General features: G+C 35.3%; 1 protein-coding gene across 1 annotated transcript in view; it reads right to left on the reverse strand.

The window, feature by feature from the left end:
* Positions 1-12,539, reverse strand: part of LOC141433952 (C3 and PZP-like alpha-2-macroglobulin domain-containing protein 8) — a 227,403-nt gene that overhangs the window by 58,355 nt on the left and 156,509 nt on the right. The window lies entirely within an intron of this gene.

Here is a 12,539-nt window from a genome sequence, read left to right on the forward strand (position 1 = left end):
AGCGCAAAATTCGAACATCGTTTTTTGCCGTCCTACTGATGCTTAGGTATATTATTTACGAGATCGAGAGGGACGGTACGATACGAACTTCGATTTTCGAATTTCGTAGTAGCCCCTCTGGCCGGATATATTTACAAAAAAAAAACTTGTCGCCCCCCCACGTAGACACGATAACTTACAGTTCATTTGTTTCCAATGGCATTATAAACCTGTTTCCTAAACCTATGGTGGCAGGGAAAAGTTGTTAATCGTTACGCTTCATTTATTTCAAGGCTTACCTTTGGAATTCATATATGTATTATCGATTTTGTTAGCAATGCGGTTTGGCTGTGTACAAAGATACGAGTAAACAGATTGAAAATAATTTTATTAAAATATTGAAAGTATTAGCTTTTCCATACCTACTCGTACATTGTAAGAAAATAAAACTTATAAATAAATTTGTCTCCTGAAAACTTGTACAAATTATTTTTTACATAAAATCAGGAAATGTTAATGAATTCAAAATGTGGTACTTTGCTTTTGTGGTCTTAGTGCAATAAAGATTCAAATAAAAAATCCCATGCATAATTTACAACAGTTGAAACTAACTGCATACGGCATCTACAAGTAGCAGTATTGAATTCATCAAAAATACAGCCGAACAAACTTTGCAAACTTGGTTTGCAAAGTGTCGTCAGATTTAATGAGATTGATCAAAATTTACAAAATTCATTTGAAGTATTCATGTTACGCCCTTCTTATGAAACTTTTGCGCAAAAAAATAAAATTATCATAACTTGGTGAAGAAACCGATATTTTATTTAAGTACCTACTGAACAAGTTTTGTTAGCTGTTGGGTTTCCCTTTTCAGTTAAGATATTTTATCAATACGGAAAATATGAGCAGAACAGCACAAGACTGGATGTTTTTAATGTTTAACAGTTAATGCAGATATTAATTAAGTAGGCAGAGGCTACAGAAGTTATCGTGATTAACCTAGCTGAGAATAGAATAGGATAGAATTTATTTATTTATTGTTGAGAGCTAATTATATGATGAAATTTGAAGGAAATTATGGATGAAATGCTAGAGTTATGCACAGTTGCTGACAGAGCTGTTTGTGGTGAGAATGGATGTAAGTGTAATAGAGGTTATCAAAAATGTTATTTAGGTATGTATTCCACATGTCGTAAAAGCTATTGCAAATAAATCCATAAACAATTTCAACGCTCACATTCTGTTGCATTGCATTTGTCGCATCCGCTACAGGATGGTATAAAACGCAGATTCCCCTCGTAAAACTATAATAACAGTGTTTTATTGTGACCTCTCATATAAAAGTTTTTAACTTACGTTCCAACGTGAATAAGTCGGCGGGTAGTTGGCAAGCGAGCCAGACAAAAAACAACTCAATTTCTATTTCACGATTGGGTGAATATAAATTACCTACCACACACGTGTTTTTAATACGTAGATAAAGTAAAAAGGCGTGTATTCTGTTGAATAAAACATTATTATTTATGATAAAAACAACAATATTTTGTAAAATGATCGGGCGTCTAAAATTAATCTGTTTTTGGCATAATGTTAAACTGTTTTGAAAACAGTTGAAGAAAATAAAAGCTACCTAGATCCCGAAGGTTTTATTTGAAAACTTGGAAAGTAAATAAATTAACATTGTAAAAGCTACTATGTAAAATACTTTTATATGTGCAAATCTTGAAATTCGATGCTGCATATTACTCTACTCCTTGCATTTCAACCGCTCTGAGCACTGAAACTTTACAATCACTATAAATAAATGGAAAATTGGCAAAGTCAGAATCTGTATTAAGCACCGTGCTTGCAAGATAGCGTCTAACTTAGCAATTTCCAGACTTCTATAAATCTCAGTCTCCCAACACCCGCATGAGGCTAACACGGTCTCACATAGCGCTGCAAAAGCGTTAACAACGAGCTATTTCCAGCTGTAATTAATTGCTTTTACATGTTGAAATTAAGTAAGTCAAGCGCAGGTGTCTTTGTACGCTTACCACACGGAACGAAAACTTCATTAAATTTATAACAAGTTGTGCTAAGTTCGTTGCCGCTTACTACACAAGTTGTTGCTTTCTTTGCTTTGTTAGTGTAAGGACTCGACGCTTTTTGCATCTTAGGGTGATCATCATCATCATCATCATCATATCAGCCGAAAGACGTCCACTGCTGGACATAGGCCTCCCCCAAGTCTCTCCACTCAGACCGGTCTTGCGCTTTCCGCATTAACCGCGATCCCGCGATCTTAACCAGGTCGTCGCTCCATCTTGTTGGAGGCCTACCGACAGCTCGTCTTCCGGCCGCGCCCGCGGGCGCCATTCGAGAACCTACTGACCCATCAGCCATCAGTCCTGCGAGCAATGTGACGGGAAAAATTAAAATTATACCTACGAAGGTATTTAAATACATTGCGTGAAAAAATGCAAAGTAAAAAAATAATATAAAAAATGCTAAGTAATGCTAAGTAAAATGTAAGTAGTGCTTGCTATGTTTTGGTGTACAATAAAGAGTTATTGTTTTGTAAACGATACGTACAATACAACTTTGACGTCATACAAATAAAGCCATTTTTAGTATACCGCTACCCACGTTTACGGATTATGTAAAAACTATTTTATTTGTATGACGCTCAAAGTTGAAAATTGACTGAAGGCACGCCCATCTGTCAAGTGCTAACTCCAAGATAAGTAATCGTATTGTCTACAGCCGTACATTTTTCAACTTGACAAAATAATAAAGTTCTGTATTAATGGATATGAGAATGTCACTTATTTACTTTATTATACAACAATTGATTGACACTTCGGATGACATCGTGTTCAAAGTTAAAGTCAAAGTCAAAATATCTTTATTCAATTTAAGCTACATCAAGCACATATGAATGTCAAAAAAATCCATATATGTTCTGATTGAGACCCGACTTTTCTGGATAACAAGACATTAAGTATACTTTATCTTTACTTACATTATGCATTTTTGGTGGATGATCAAATTGTCAACATTATCAAACTCAACAATGACTTAGGTACTTGTTTAAGCTATCAAGACAACGGGTTTATTATTTTTTTAACCAATTTCGAATGTACTCGTATCACAAAGAAATCAATATAAATATGGGGAGATTGATGACACAGGAAAAAAGTAAGTATTGTGCTGATCGGCACCCACGGGTGATTGATACGCAACCCACGTCAAAGTTTAACTTCTGTGTACTCAATATTTATTTAAGTTGCCAAATGTTCGACGAAAAACAAGAGAACAAGTTTATTGTGCATTTTTTGTACCAACCATTTACGAGATCTTGAAGAGAATCGCTAACATTATCGCTGTGCTTTTTGTTGACTGCAAGTACTTTCAATGTCATCTAACCTACATAATATTTCTACACAAAAATCACAAAATCTCAAACCAGGCCGACCACTGAAAGTGATTAAATTATACTTCCAATATTTGACACAAAAAAACAGAGAAAATTAAATATACGCTAATATGTTTATTTAATTTTGTGCTTCATAATTGATTATACGACATTGTTGCCTTTAAAAGGTTACTGTACCAGATTTAATAGAGAAACTAAGATATTTCTTACGCCAAACGGGGAGCCTAAAGCGCTAGACTAAACAAACATTTTCAGAACGTACTTTACGGTGCCTTGCCTAACTTGCGTAAACATTACACAAGTTTTGCTAAACGTTCTAGTAGTTCAGAACACTGTTCTGCAAGTATTTATGCTCTACGTAGATACATAAATGTAAATTCCATCATTTGAAAATAAACGTATTTAGTAAAGTAAGAGTTATTTAAAAGTTGTTAATGTCTGTATTTTACAAGTCACTGTGTGAAAAATCGGCCAAGTACGTCAAGGGCCACGCGTGTAGGATTTTGTACTAACACGGTGACAAATGTTCAATTATGAACTATTTATTGATCGACTATTACTCGTTAACTTGTTAAACGTAGGTTTAAGCTGTAATAGTTTCCCGCTTAAATTTGTTAAACTGACGAAATTTCGAGTTCCTTGTATGTAGGACTACAAAACTCTAAAAGGACCAAAGTATCGTTAGTTCAATTTTATTCACATTCAAATAAAGAATTGTTAGCGTAGTAAAAATAAAACTAGACGAACCAAGGCATCAATTAGATTTCCCGCCACACGAGTTTCTAACTGGAATTGACCTTCTTTAAATTTTAGATTTACATGCTTTGGAAAATAACATTTCGTTTTACTTCAAATTACCTACTTAACTAAACTAAGTCTCGACATTTGACTGTCCTTCTCTATTGAACCGACGATCTTAGGATTAGCTAAACTGAAACTCGTTGATTCAGAACAAAGCAGTGACTAATTCGTTAGCAGAAGATGTAATCCGACGCTGGGAAGCAGACTCAGCAAAGTCCACGTAGGTATATGAAGATTAATTGAATTAGTGTTGGGACTGCAAACTGCAGATTTGGCCGTTCAGCCTGGAGATTGCGATGCATAGATAAACATTTAATTTTCAGTATCGGATTAAGTCAGTTTGGACCGAAATAACATGAAGTTTTTCATATTCGATTGCAGTCCTGTCAGCATTTAAAACGTCGCCATAAAAATTTAAACTATCTCCCCCCGACAATTATTATTATAGCATAAAGAGGAGTATTATAAGTTTGACGTGTTTATGTGTCTGTGTGATTATCTTTGGCATCATAACTTAATATATTGCCGTTTTTAATATATTGAACTTTGAATTGACAAAGTCGGGCGTTTTCCAACTTTTTGTTGGTTAGGTTATTGTAATACTTGTACGAGTAGTAAGTATTTTACATAATACCAAAAGTGTTCAACAGTAACTGCACAAGTTACATATTAAATTCGGCATGACATTCTTATTGTATCGTACTGTATAACTCTTTATTGTACATAAAACATATGAAAAAAAACAGTTAACAAGAGTAAGAGATATACAAAGGCAAACCCCTTCCCCCTTCCCTTCAAAGGGATCCCTGAAAGAGATCTCATCTAGTTAACCTTTGAACTATTGAAAGGACATCAGAAACAAGAGTAGACAGACACTACAATGGAAATATAAAAAGACCGAAAATTTTGAATTCACCGAAACTCTTATCGTAGTTCGTATTCAATATGTTTTATTCTATGGAGCTTCACATTAACCATGCATGACTAGCATGTAAATAGGTCCGTAAAGTACATATTATATTTCGCTTGCGTTTTATTGATTAGCCACTTAAAGTGAGCGGAAAGTTTAGCGCAAAGCCAACACGGCTACGTTGGCTCGGCAAATCTAATCAATGATGAGATTAATGAAATTAGTCTAGATGCTGACTACGCCGAACTTGCCTGCGGAGATCTCTAAACTAACACGAGTAACATGGTCCCTCCAACGATAGTTTTCATGTAATAGTACTTGAATAAATAAGTCATACTTTAGGCAAAATAAGAGGGAGCTCGTTTTGGAAGTTTCGATTTGATTTTAGTACCAGGTCTATGTTTTTTATCGTCGACAGGTGCCAAGCTGTAAGCAGTTTTTTTTTATTTGTAGTGCAAATCTAACTTTCCTTTGGAGACTTTTGTGACACCGTATCAAAAGAATGCGTTTTTTGTTTCATGACATTTTTAACTTTATAATTATGTAAGTACCTACTGAGAGGTATATTAACACTGATGAATAGAATAGAATAGAAATAATTTATTTGATGACAACCATCATTGATTTAGCCAAGTATCGCTAATAGTACGAGCAATAACTCTAACTGACAGAGGGCAGGTAAATCAATACTAATATTATAAATGCGATAGTGTCTGTGTTTGTATGTTTGTCCGTCTTTCACATCGAAACGGAGCAACGGACTATAATAATAATAAAGTCATTTATTGCCACATTAAAAAAATAACAATACATTTAACATGACAGAAATTATGCAGGTGTTGCGAAAACGGCAGCAGATGCAACAGTGAAATTACAAAGATCGACGGCCAAAAGTCAAGCGACGTCCAAAGTGAGCTAAATTACTCTAGAGAAACATCAGATAAAAGCAATCGCGATTACATTAGAACAGGCTGATAGCAAAACTTAGCGTTATTAGCCCAAGGATTAAGCTTTGGAAGGTAGTTTAGCACTAATGATAAAGCTTGATGGAGTAAGTCTATTACGGAGCCTGCTTGGTTGTATCAAACAGCAGTCTGTTTAATAATTTCAAGGAATTTCGCTGCCTGGAATTTGTGAGAACTATATTAAGCGAAGGATTTCAGTGCTGGTTATAATGCGCACGGTGCGGGCACTGGCCTGTATTCAGAATTGGGCCGTAAATATACAGCCTGGCTGTAAATGAGATAATGTCATCATCGTCATCATCATCATCATCATCAAATCAGCCATAGGACGTCCACTGTTGGACATAAGTCTCCCCCGTGTACCCTCAGTTGCTTCGGTTGGAAGGGGCCTGCATCCACCGTGACCCGCGGCTTTAACGAGGTCATCCATTCATTTCGTTGGTGGAAATAATGTACTCATCTAATAATGCACAATGAAAAAAGATTTTTCAAAATAGTTTTTATTTTTAACCGACTTCTAAAAAAGGAGGAGGTTCTATGTTCCAATGTTTGTATTTTTTTATGTATGTTCACCGATTACTCAGTCAATTGTGGACCGATTTTCAAAAAAATTTTTCTGAGGTTGTCCCATTGTCACTAAGTTAAGATCTGATGATGGGATCCTAGATAAATCGAGGGCAAACCTCAAAATTTATAGGCACACCTATGGCGATTTTGACATTTTTAGCATTAAGACAAGCATTTACATTCAGAAAGTATCACTTGGTAAACTGGACCTGATGAAGAAGACCGTAGATGGCCAATGGAACTCGTCAAAGCTAAGTAATGCTCGCGCGTCTATAAACGATCATGATTACTAAACCAAGATAAGCGACTAAGAAGAAGCTTTAAGTTAATGATTCTTTCGACTTGATCTAATGCTGAAGGTAGGAACTCTGTTATAAAACAACGTAACTTGTTGGGCTTAATGGAATCGTTGTGAGATGTACTTTGGCTAAAAAAAAACTAAAAAGTGAGAAATAAATCAATTTTTTAACAAAAATGTAAAACCGACTCCAAAAAAATAACAAAAATGGAACCGACTACAAAACTCTTGAAAATATTTTTCTAGGTAGGTAACTACTAGCTCGAACTCGGTGACTCAGCACAACCCAGCAGGAGTGATTGAAACCCATAGTATGTAGGTGAGATAGAAGACTATATTGTTCCACTCCTGCTGGCTCGTGCTGAGGCACCGACTTCGAGCTAGTAGGTACCTACTTAGAAAAATATTTTCAAGAGTTTTGTAGTCGGTTCCATTTTTGTTATTTTTTTGGAGTCAGTTTTACTTTTTTGTTAAAAAAATTCTTTATTAAAATCATAGTCAATATATTTTTGATAGGTATGTAAAAATTACAAAACATTTAAATCTACGGATACAGTGTTGGAAAACTGCTAAAATTCTAAAAATAGATAACCTTGTTCTTGAGCTAATTATTGCAAAACAATGTGAGGGAAGTAGGACAAAAGGGCCGAGCATTTTTCTCCGACATAATCCCCTTTTAACTCAAGACAAAGATTAGTTAGCTAATTTCTTAAAAGCATTCGCTTTTTAAAGATTTAATGGAGTGGTGGATTATTTGTCTCTATCTTAGCATAATTTATCTGGCCGAATTAAGTATGGGACGAAAAATCTCAGACGAGAATTTAACCGATAAAATGGAACATTAATCTTGGGGCACTGTTTTATAAAGTAGACAGATTTGATGGGAACGAACGGAACGCGGTGAAGATAAAAGGAATATAAGAGAAAATAAATGTTAAATAGTAAATTATGTTGCGCTTTTTCCGTAGCTCCTCTCGCCTGGAATGAGATTTCCCGCAGGATAAAATGTATTCCGTCATGCTCGCGAGAAACGTGTTATAATGTCAAATTTCATAGAGAATGCTCCATTAGTTAAAAAAAAAGAATTAATTTTGAAACTGGTCTTTTATGAGTAGTCTGGTTATTCCCTATGATTAACATGAGGACATTTTTGTTGACATGCTAGAAGACTCTGTTACAGTTTCCGGTTATCTAGTAGAAGTAGAAGTTTGTGTTAAAAAGTAACCAAAAATTTCATCAAATTCTACAGCCCATTCATAAAAACATATCACCGCGTAAATAAGACGATTAAAACGATCGAATAATACCCAGTCAAGTTATTCATAGACATGTTATTTGTCATTTATGTCAATTTTAACAAATTATTTGCCACTGAGATGAATGGCAATAAGTCTACAAATAATGCACGATAGCAAAGAAAAAAATAGCAAATATCTTTGTAATCCATTTGAAAGGCCCTGTCAAATTCAAATTAAAATCATTTATTTAGTAAATAGGCCGCAATTGGCACTTTTACACGTAATTTTTTAAACTACCAGCGCTTTCGGAAAGACCATCATTGCCAAGAAGAATGCGCCGCAAGAAACTTGGCAGAAAGTCATTTTTTTTTAAATAAAATAATTATAAATAAAATACTTAAAAACTACAGTATACAATTAAAGAAAAAAATACAAAATAATAATAATAATAATAATAATACAGGGATGTATGGGGTCCCTTAGTTACAAAACTAAACACTAACTATATCTACGTTCAGTGGAAGTGTAGAATGCTTCCACCATCATAACTTTAAAAAAAAACTGAAGTATACATTTCAGGTCAAGTAACCATTAAGCTTTTGGATTCCGAAGGCAAGCTCACGTCTGCCGCCCCCAAAGTTAGCTCACACGCACTCATGTCATGCTCTGAAAGCAGAGCGGTACCGAGGACATGGTATTGCTTCCATTCCCATAATATCTATGGGATCGTCTTGGGAACTTCGACGTCACAAGCCTGTGACTAGAAATTAAAGTAAAAATATACAAGTTTAAAATTCATAAGCTTAACAATATACAGCCTTAAATATAGCAGGTCACTAATTATATCACGAGGCAGGAGGGCTAACGATTGCGGAAACCGGATGACCAAACAGATCCGGCTCCGCTCACCGAAACCTACTGAATCACTCAATAACTCATAATCCAATTACAATCCATTAGTGACACGTTTCCGCGCGCTTAACTCGCGTATGAAGTTAAAGTCATTTATCGAATTATTGTAGCTAATCCCTTTAAACTAAACTATAATTGAATCCCGACTAAAACCTGTCACATGCTCGTGTTCGGTCAGCAATAACCCGCCTAATTTGAGACGAGTAAAGCCATTACCACCGGATATGGGACACAATGTTAGTGCGGTTACTAAGCTATTACAATTATTGTTTTTTAAATTCTTTGTTATTTTTTGTCCTTTTTATTTCTAGCTATTTTTAAATATTAGGTGACATATAACGTTTTAAACTTTCGTGATTCTCACTCATAGTCAAAATACCACAAACGGGACTTATCACAGTATTATTGCACAAGTAATATTTACCTCGACGTTTCGGCAACGTTACAGTTGCCGTGGTCACAAGTAGACTAAAGTGTGGGGTGTCAAGTCTGCCACCCCACACTTCAGTCTAGGCAAGGGTAGTTCGAAGAACTCGCGCTGCTAGGCAGACTTGACACCCCACACTTCAGTCTACTCGTGACCACGGCAACTGTAACGTTGCCGAAACGTCGAGGTAAATATTACTTGTGCAATAATAGCGTGATAAGTCCCGTTTGTGGTATTTTGACTATTAGGTGACATGCCTATCTGCACTTTATGCATCTCAAGACGTAAATATGTATGTATTTTCAAAAACAATAATGAGAAACTACAGTAAGAAATTTATTATGTTTAAGTTTTCAGCGTTCTAAAAACTTATCAATTCGGGCATTTGTGTTTGTATTCAAGAGAAATGTTACTCTTGGAAATTGTATTATAATATCTCTCTAATTATTCTCAAACTGATAGTTTCATTTAAGGGTAGTACACAATGGTTACTGTATGTAATCTTAACTAAATTACTTGGTTGGATATCATTAATCCACAATAATATAAAATGTTTACTTATCTCGCAAGATGTGTGTAGGATTATCACGTGAGCTCGTGTAATAATTCATAAGATAGTTATCAGGGCCTAAAAGCACTTTAGCTGGATTGCCAATCCCGTTCAACCGTCGTGATGTATTTGCATGATGACGTCATAACCACTCTCAACTCAATGTAATTGCTTTTCTACGATGTTAGCATAGCGCATATTAAAATATATAGGCCTGATTTGTTATTCTATTACTGGAGTACTGTAGGATGAGATCGTTGAAATTATTATTCAAGTAAATCAATTAAATATAATAACGTCTACTGTTTCGCTTTTGATTCAAGAAGCTACAATACGTAATGACATTCATTCAATTAAGAAGGGACGTTGATATCAATTTCTTGAATATGTACATCAATATAGTTCATCCACAGACGAAATTAATCGAAATTCGTCGTACTTGTGGTACGTAATGGTAAAAAACAATGGTGATAAACAAAGCATGAACTGTATCTTTACTTAATAAGAAGGCTGCTGATACTATTATTTAAACTATAAGAAATGCCTCCAGGAAACTAAATCTTTAAAAATGGAGAAGATAGTACCCGTTGGTTCTTAGTAGTTAATTCAGAGTCCAAACGATTCATTTAGTACCTATCTTCTACCGTGCATTTCCCCTTTACTTAATAAAGGCAAATCTTATCATCGGCCGCCCGAATCTTTGGTCCGGATTAACACAAGAACCCATGCCGAAGCAGGCTCGAAATCTGCCCATTTGTATTCCATGTCCCGAGTATCCCGGGGGTATTGAAGTTCACAAGTTTCTAGAGGGCCAATTAATGAGCCGATTAAACTAAATTAGGTTTGAGGCGCGAACGGCCTATTTGGACGGCTGATCCGTATTTAGATGTGCGCTGTTGACATATTGTTGGGCTGAGGGTTGTGTTAAATGCGTTAGTTTTGGATGGGAAAGAATGGTTGTGGTCGGCTTAAGTGTTTACCACGCCGTTGATAAGCCGCACGAACCTCGCTGCAGGATAAAGGGTCAAATCTACATATTATACCGCAAACAAAACAGGAACGTACGTTTTCTGAAGAATGAGAGCAAAAAGTGCTAAATCTCACAAACGTTCAACCCTTATGCCCTTACAAAATGAGAACAAACAGTAATGGCTCTTATAATGTGAACGCAGCGCTGTTTTAGATTAGCATGCCATTCGTTTGTTATTTTAACGCACTTTATACTCGCATTTATGGAGGCTTTGTCTAAAACATGACGTATATAGAAGCGTACTTTTTGTACAGTAGCTTTACGTAAATGTTGCCAGAATTTCTAATACGATTTCAAAATTAACGATCAAAGCCAATAATTGTTGGAATACTGATTCAATATTCATCAGAAAAAGAAGTAAAGAATAAGATAAGGTCTATATTGCCTATGGCTAAAAGTAACGACCGGGGCACGACATAAAGTTACATTTACTTTCTAGTTTCCTATTTGGCCGTCGTACAAGATATTGTGTTATGTGAAGGTATGTGCCAAGTTGAAAGCCAAACTTGGATCCCGTCCATAAAACAGAAATAGTAAACAGGTTTCGGCAACCGAAGGCACACAATTTTGTTAAGTACAATAATAAAGTCATTTTCAATCTGATGTGACGGTACGATAAATTGTGCAAACGTAGTTTTTATAAAGTAAAATTGTATGAAAGAAAATTGTATTGTATATTTTTAACTTATTTACAAGCTACTGTGGCAAATTATTGTTAACATTACCTATTTTTATCCAGTGGTCGGCGTGAATCTGAGGTAGGTAAATTAAATTCTGCGTTACGTACGTTTTGTTTTACAAATGACTTTAAGGGAATGGCCTCAAACTTCTTAACGCATTATCGTCAAACTTTGTTCAAATAAAATTGTTTCATCTGCTTTGTGATGGTAGTTACTTAATGTTTCTTATCTCCAATGGATCATTAGAAACTTCTCTCTGTAGAAATATTTACATTTTATTTCAATACTAGCAGAACTCCGTATCCCGTGGGAATGTTGTATAGTCCGTATTTATTTCTTATCCACATCATGAAGGACCATCTCCTTGACATCTCTATGCTAAATAACAGAGCTTTCTAGGTCCAAAAGTTTGTTCGTCTATTAGTTTTTGTTTGAACGTTTTATTTGTACACTAAAATAGTTTTAAAAGCTTTCTGTTACCGATGCCAATCAATTTTGAATTGTTGCTTTTAAGTAGTTGATATTTCGTAAACTTTTTAAGTTTGAGGTAGTCAATCAGTTAATGGGTGAATATTTACGTAGGTTTGACTGGACACTCTTGCGTAGCATTTGAGGTTTTTTAATTGTGACTTCGAGAAGGAGGTCAATCGTCGAATCCAACTCGGATGGGCAGCGTTTGGGAAACCCCGCAATGTCTCTTCGTCCAAAATTCCTCAGTGCCTTAAGACGAAAGTCTTTAACCAATGTGTGTTGCCAGTGATGAC

The sequence above is a fragment of the Choristoneura fumiferana genome, chromosome 13 (genome assembly GCF_025370935.1).
Source record: "Choristoneura fumiferana chromosome 13, NRCan_CFum_1, whole genome shotgun sequence".
Classification (NCBI taxonomy): domain Eukaryota; kingdom Metazoa; phylum Arthropoda; class Insecta; order Lepidoptera; family Tortricidae; genus Choristoneura; species Choristoneura fumiferana.